Raw genomic sequence first — 8,113 nt, 5'->3', positions numbered from 1 at the left:
TCACCTCAGCCTCCCAAAGGCACGGGATTACAGGCTGAGCCACTGAGCCCGGCTTATTCTACTTTTTACTCAATTAAAATGGTTCATGTGGCATGAGACCATCTGGCTGATAGGTAATGACTGTATTGAGATCCATAGTTTTCCCAGCGTGAAAGTCAAAAATTATGTTTCTCTCTCTTTCCTTCTTTTTTTTTTGAGTCAGAGTTTCACTGTTACCCAGGTTGGAGTGCAGTGGCACGCTCATGGCCACCACAGCCTCAGCCTACCACCACCGGGCTCAGGCGATCCTTCTGCCTCAGCCTTCCAAGTAGCTGGAACTACAGGTGCAAACCACATGCCTGGTTAATTTTTTGATTTACTGTAGAGACGATGTCTTGCCAAGTTGTCCAGGCTGATCTCCAGTTCCTGGGCTCAGGCAATACTCTCACCTTAGCCTCCAAAAGTGCTGGGATTACAGGCGTGAGCCATTGCGCATGGCTTATATTTTTCAAAGAGATTTTTCAATCTAACAGATTATCTGTATTTCTTTTTTTTTTTCTTTTTCTTTCTTTTCTCTTTTTTTTTTTTTTGAGTCAGAGTCTCACTTTGTCACCCAGGGTGGAGTACACTGGCACCCTCACAACCACTACAGCCTCGACCTGCTGGGCTCAGGTGGTCTTTCCACCTCAGCCCTCCAAGTAGCTGAAACTACAGGTGTACACCACCATGCCTGGTTAATTTTTTGATTTACTGTTGAGATGAGGTCTCACTAAGTTGCCCAGTCTGGTCTCGAACCCATAGGCTCAGCCTCCCAAGGTGCTGGGATTATAGGCTTGAGACACCACGCTTGGCCTATCTGTATTTTTTTTTGAGTTGGAGTCTCACTCGGTTGCCCAGACTGGAATGCAGTGGTCGCTTCCGGCCACCGCAGCCTTGCCTACTGGGCTCCAGCAATCCTTCTGCCTCAGCCTTCCGAGTAGCCGGAATTATAGGCATGCACTACCACGCCCGACTGATTTTTTGATTTATTGTAGAGATGAGGTCTCGCTGCCCAGGTGGGTCTCGAACCTGCGGGCTCAGGTAATCCACTCACCTCAGCCTCCCAAAGGCGCGGGATTACAGGCTGAGCCACCGAGCCCGGCTGTATTTCTTTTCTTTTTTTTTTTTTTTGAGTTGGAGTCTCACGCTGTCGCCCAGACTGGAGTGCAGTGGCCGCTCCCAGCCACCGCAGCCTCGACCTGCTGGGCTCCGGCGATCTTTCCACCTCAGCCTTCCAAATAGCTGGAATTACAGACATGCGCTACCACGCCCGGCTGATTTTTTGATTTATTGTAGAGATGAGGTCTCGCTGCCCAGGCGGGTCTCGAACCCACGGGCTCAGGCAATCCACTCACCTCAGCCTCCCAAAGGCGCAGGATTACAGGCTGAGCCACCGAGCCCAGCTCGGCTGTATTTCTTATAACACACTCACACACACAATAGCTATTCATGTTGTAACATCCTCTTCACTCCTAGAATGAGACAGACAGGCCGGGTAGAGCTCTCTTCAGAGTTCCCTGTCTCTGCCCAAGGCGAAGGAAGCAGAGGGCGAGGAAGGACCTGGCAGGCCCATCACTGCTCTGGCTCCATAGCCTTTACCCCCAAAGGCAGACAGAGCAGGACAGTCAGAATCCAGGAGCAGAAATGCTGTGGATCCAAACCTCTTCCCTGCCTGGATCTTACCCAGAAGACCTCCAAGAAGCCACAGCAATGACTGTGGTCTCCCCTCCTCACTCATTTGCTTTTTCATTTTTACTTTGCTCTTGAAACCTGGGACCCCATGAAATCAACACGGAGCATGTGAGTCTTTCCTGGAGGAAGCACCAACTCTGGGCCGCTGTGCTGCTCAAGGAATATCTACCCCAACACTAGACTCCTGGAGATTTCAGCTAAATTTCACCCTCAGCCTGACTCCACAGGGAGTGTGGGACTGACAAGGCCAGCACTGTGAGCCAAGCCCCGGATGCACCAGATGGCATCCTGCAGGAAGAGCCATTCTTCTGGCTGCCCCACATCTGAGCCCTCCCTGTGTGAGAGGAGGCCCCAAACTTTGAGACAAGAATCTGCCTCCCAGGAAAGAAGCTGAAAATGCCCCTTTCTGCCTTCCTTTCCCAGTCTCCTTTGCAGCCGGGGCCTTAGCTCATCCAAGCAAGCCCATTCTCCCACCTTTGAGTTACTGTGGCTGATGGGAAGAAACATCAACTCAGCAACTGATGGTGGCAGCAGTAGAAGCTACATCCAGCTTTCTCTGTCCCATTGCAGTGGTACCAACTGTAGCTTCTGTGCCCAGCAGAGGCAGTAGGGTCTTCACTGGGCCAGCTTTTCCACTTGTCTCTTCCAGATCCAATTTTCTGACTCTTTCAGAACTCCTGGAAATTGGCCAGTATCTTTGACAAACTCTTTTTTCTGCTTAGAGTTGCCAGAATTTGTCTCTGTTGCTTAAAATTAAGAACCTCGATTAATGCAAAAATAGAACCAGGATTAGATGGAGCAAGAAGACACAAAGGAAATAGGGGCAGTCTAAGGCTGGTAAGCGGCCAGAGGACAGTGAAAATCCAGCTCGTATTAAGGGACAGGACACCAGCAGCCCGTGGCATGCATGCCCTGGCAAGACAGTTAATCCTGTGGTCCCCTGGAACAAAGTACCCATCAAAGGCAAGGCTCTGGGGACCTAGTGGCTCTTGTCATAAAAGAACAGAAAGATTACATCGAAGTCAAGATATATTGGGCAGGGAGGTTGTGCAAACAGCAACACACAGCTTAAAAGAAAAGACAAACAAGCTCAGGCTGGGCGTGGTGGCTCATGCTTGTAATCCCAGCATTTTAAGAAGCTGAGACAGGAGGACTGATTGAACCCAGGAGTTTGAGGCCAGCCTGGGCAACATAGTGAGACCTCATCTCTATAAAAAAATTTTAAAATTAGCTAGCCGTGGTGGCATGTGCTTATAGTCCCAGCTACTCAGGAGGCTGAGGCAGAAGGATCGCCTGAGTCGAAGAGGTCAAGGCTGCAGTGAGCCTTAATCATACCACTATACAGCAGAGTGAGAACCTGACTCAAAAAAAAAAAAAAGGAAGAAGAAGAAGAAGAAAAGAAAAAAAAAAACAAAGACAAGCTCAAAATCCAAATTCTTGACCGGGTGCGGTGGCTCAAGTCTGTAATCCCAGCAGTTTGGGAGGCCGAGGCAAGAGGATTGCCTGAGCTCAGGGGTTCAAGACCAGCCTGGGCAGCTTGGTGAGACCTTGTCTCTACAATAAATCAAAAATAAGCCAGGCATGGTATTGCACGCCTGTAGTTCCAGCTACTTGGTGGGCTGAGGTGAAAGGATCGCCCTAGCCCAGCAGGTTGAGGCTGCGGTGGTCGTGAGCATGCCACTATACTCCAGCCTGGGTGACAGGGTGAGACTCTGACTCAAAAAAATAAATAAATCAAAATTTTCTATTCAAGCCATGTTAATATTTTGCAGCTACAAGGCTGAGAGAGTAAAGAGAGTAAAGAACCAAACTCAGAGTTTGATTCAATGGTTATAAAATGACTGTCAAGAGGATTCACACCTTAAAAGGTCTTTATCTGAGGAAGGGTGAAGCATGGAGAGCAGGGACTATTAAAATAGGCTCCTATGAGAAGATAGGGAGGATTTAGGCTCCTCTCTGAAGGAGCCACCCTTGCCAGCCAGAGCAACCCTCTTTGTCACTCTGAAGATCCTGGTGGCAGAAACTCCCTTGTGGTGTTTCTGCCACCAGTTAGGTGTGTGGTGTGGCTGAGGTGTGGCCCATGGCCATGGGTGGAAGTGATGGCTACTACTTCCAGGGTAGGCTTTAGCAGCCTCTGCATGACCCTCCACCCTCCTGCTTCCCAAGCTGGCCACCTGAATGTCCTGGGTGACCTGAGAAGCCATGTTTCAGAGATGTCAGGACCTCGGTCAGCCTGAGTTCCCCTCGCCCATTGCACTTGCCTGAGAAGGATGCTCTCATGAGCATCCTTGGAGGTTTCCTTTTGCCAGCAGCTAGCCTTTCGTTCTCTATATAATATACTTTGAAATGACCTTGCCCTTGTCTCCTTGTGGGTCCTACCCTAACGCTCATTCTCTTCAGACTTGATATTCAGATCCCTGCAGGCCTCAGGGGCCAATGACAACTTCAAATCTATGAAGACACTGAATTACCAAAAAAAAATCTAGGAGGAAGATAGTCACTAAAAGAATCAGGGAATTTTGCTAACTGATATTGACAAAAATCTGAGACGATTATCTGGGAATGGAGTTGGGAGGTGCAGGACCAATGGGGGAAGAAAATTATGTTAGATAGGCTTGAATATCCTGACGTCTGGTATTCTACTGGTGAGATTGAGTGGCTGGGGCGATTCTAATCATTTGCTCTGATGATTGCTTGAAATCTGGACTCAACTGTGGCCAAATAAGATTAGCTAATTGCTAATAATGATAATAATAGCTAAGTCTTACTGAACATTCACTTTGTGCCAGGCACAGTTTTAAGCACTTTTTAAAATTTTTTGAGTCAGGGTCTCACTCTATTGTCTGAGCTGGAATGCAGTGGCATGATCATGTCGCAGCCTTGACCTCCTAGGTTCAGGCGATCCTTCCACCTCAGCCTTTCAAGTAGGTGGGACTACAGGTGGGTGCCACCACATCCAGTTAATTTTTTTTATTTTTAGTTGAGACGAGATCTCATTATGTTGCCCAAAGTGTTCTTGAACTCCTGGGCTTAAGCAATCCTTCTGCCTCGGCCTCCTAAAGTGTTGGGGTTACAGGCATGAACCACTGTGCTCGGTGTACTTTACTTTAACAAATGAAGTTTATTTATTTATTTATTTTTGAGTTGGAGTCTCACTCTGTCACCCAGACCGCAGTGCAGTGGCATGCTCCCGGCCACCGCAGCCTCGACCTGCTGGGCTCCGGCGATCCTTCCGCCTCAGCCTTCCAAGTAGTTGGAACTACAGGCGTGCGCTACCACACCCGGCTAATTTTTTGATTTATCGTAGAGATGAGGTCTCACCAAGTTGTCCAGACGGGTCTCGAGCCCGCGGGCTCAGGCAATCCACTCATTTCAGCCTCCCAAGGTGTGGGATTACAGGCTGAGCCATCGAGCCCAGCTAACAAATGAAGTTTAGATGGCATAATGTTGATGAAGGAATCGAAAAGTTAGAGACTAGCTCAGTTGAGGGTACATCAGTTAGTGCTCACTCTTGCCAGCCTGTTCCAAACAGTTGAATATGTTAGCCCACTTGACAAAATAAGAAAATGAGGCAGAGAGGTGTTTTAGGGTGGACAATTGTCCCAGTTTGCCTGGAACTAAGGGGTTTCCCAGGATGTAGTGCTTTCAGTGCTAAATCCAGGACAGTGTCAGGCAAACTTGGACTACTGGTCAACCTCAGTATAAGGACTATGCCTGAAGTTATAGTCATTAAGTGGCAGAGCCTGTATTCAAACCCAGGTGGGCTGACTTCAGACTCAAACTCTTGGCCTCTTGCAGTGGTTCTCAAGCTGGAACATGCATCTGAAGCATCTGGAGACCTTTAAAACTCCAATTGCCCAGCCATATCATCCGGGTCTCCAATTCAGTAGGTCTGGGCGACTGAGAATTTGCCTTTCTAGCAAATTCCCTGGTGCTGCTGGTCTGGGAACCAACTTGGAGGAGTACTATATTATGCTCTGTCACCTCCAGATAAGAATGTCAGAACAGGCTGGGCGCATTGGCTCAAGCCTATAATCCCAGCACTTTGGGAGGCCAAGGTGAGGGAATTGTCTGAGCCCACAGGTTCGAGAACAACCTGGGCAACTTGGTGAGACCACATCACTACAATTTAAAAAAAAAAGCCAGGTGTGGTAGCACACACCTGTAGTTCTAGCTACTTGGAAGGCTAAGGCAGAAGGATCGCTGAGCCTAGCAGGTCGACGCTAGGGTGGCGATGAGTATGGCCCTGCACTCCAGCCTGGGTGACAGAGTGAGACTTCAACTAAAAAAAAAAGAATGTCGGAATGGGGCCAGGCGTGGTGGCTCACGCCTGTAATCCCAGCACTTTGGAAGCCTGAGGCAGAAGGATCGCTGAGCCTAGCAGGTCGACGCTGGGGTGGCCATGAGTGTGGCCCTGCACTCCAGCCTGGGTGACAGAGTGAGACTTCAGCTAAAAAAAAAAGAATATCGGAATGCCAGGCGTGGTGGCTCATGCCTATAATCCCAGCACTTTGGGAGGCTGAAGCAAGAGGATTGCTTGAGCCTAGGAGTTCAAGACCAGCCTAGACAGCATAGTGAGACCTCGTCTCTATAAAAAAATTTAAAAATGACTGGACATGGTGGCTTATGCCTGTAATCCCAGCACTTTGGGAGGCCGAGGCGAGATGATTGCCTGAGCCTGTGGGATCGAGACCAGCCTGGCCAACATGGCGAGACCTCATCTCTACAATAAATTAAAAAATTAGCTGGGCATGGTGGCAAGCAAGCACCTGTAGTTCCAGCTTCTTGGAAGACTGAAGTGGGATGATCGCTTGATCCCAGTAAATTGAGGCTGCGGTGGCCACGAGCGTGCCACTGCACTCCAGCCTGGGTGACAAGAGAGAGACTGCAACTCAAAAAAAAAAAAATTAGCTGGGTGTGGTGGTGCATGCCTATAGTCCCAGTTACTTGAGTGGTTAAGGCAGAAGGTTCACCTGAGCCAAGGAGGTTGAGGCTGCAGTGAGCCATGATAGTGCCACTGCACTCCAGCCTGGGTGACAGAGTGACACCCTGAGCCAAAAAAAAAAAAGCTGGGGGGGGTGGCTAATGCTTGTAATCCCAGCATTTTGGGAGGCAGAGGTGAGAGGATTGCCTGAGCCCATGGGTCTGAGACCAGCCAGGGCAACATGGCGAGACCTTGTCTCTACAAGAAATAAAAAAAATTAGTCAGGCGTGGTGGTATGTGCCTTTAGTTCCAGCTACTTGGAAGGCTGAAATGGAAGGATCATCTGAGTCCAGCAGGTTGAGGCTGTGGTGGCCGTGAGCATGCCACTGCACTCCAGCTTGGGTGACAGAGTAAGACTGACTCAAAAAAAAAAGAAAGAAAGAAAGAAAAAGAATGTCGGAATGGACTTTTCCTGTGTGACCTCCTCACAGCCACCCCCACCCCTCATGAACCTGAAGTGGCTCCAAAGAGACGTCCTTGCTGTGGTATTGAGAAATGCATGAGTGAAGTGTCACACAACTGTGACCCATGGTGCCAGGAATGCTGACGGGAGGGGCTGCAACCGAAATGGGAGTATGAGCGCACCATGATGAAGTGGCAGCACCTGTCGGGGTGGCAGAGGCTCCAGGGTAGGGTACTGAACTTCCAGAGTTAGTCCCCACAGCAGTGGTGAGGTTGCCACAGAGGTGGTTCCCAGGTCGCTGCTGTCGGGAGTACACCCTGCAACTCCTGCACTGGGAACGGCAGCAGGACAACTCTCTCTTTTTTTTAAATCAGAGTCTCACTCTGTCGCCCAGGCTGGAGGGCAGTGGCACGCTCATGGCCGCCACAGCCTCGACCCGCCGGCCTCAGGCGATCCTTCCACCTCAACCTTCCAGCAGCCGGAACTACAGGTGTCCGCTACCACGCCCAGCTTGTTACCAGGCCCAGGGACCCCGTGAGGTGCAGAATCTTTCTGAATCACAAATAACCACGATTCCGTTGCCAACACCTTCTGACTCTAGGGTTTGCATTTTCCCTTGGGATTGTTGAATATGTGGCGACAGAGGGGCCAGGAGTGAATGAAAAACGACAGGGAGGATGCGGGGGGGGTGGAGTTAGGGCTGCCCAGGGCACCAGCGCCTCGGGTGGCGCAGCCTGGCAGGGAACTGGGAGGGAGGGAGGCCCAAACCTCCCGGCCTCTGGCACTGAGGCGGATCAACTGCCTCATCACTGATTCGGGGAGCCAAAGCTTCAGGCTGGCCGGGCCACGGAGGTGACTGGAGAGGCAACCCCATTTCCCTGGGTGTGGCCTGCGGACGCCCCGGGAGCCAGAGGCCGGTTTTCCCGCGCCCGAGTCTACGCCTGCATGGGCCGGGGACACCTGCACACACACCCTCACGACGGCGCCTCCGGTCGTCGTGGGGCGTGGGGGCGGGG

This window comes from Carlito syrichta, unplaced genomic scaffold (genome assembly GCF_000164805.1).
Source record: "Carlito syrichta isolate Samal-C Ts95f unplaced genomic scaffold, Tarsius_syrichta-2.0.1 Scaffold306734, whole genome shotgun sequence".
NCBI classification, from domain to species: domain Eukaryota; kingdom Metazoa; phylum Chordata; class Mammalia; order Primates; family Tarsiidae; genus Carlito; species Carlito syrichta.
This window is presented reverse-complemented; position numbering follows the sequence as displayed.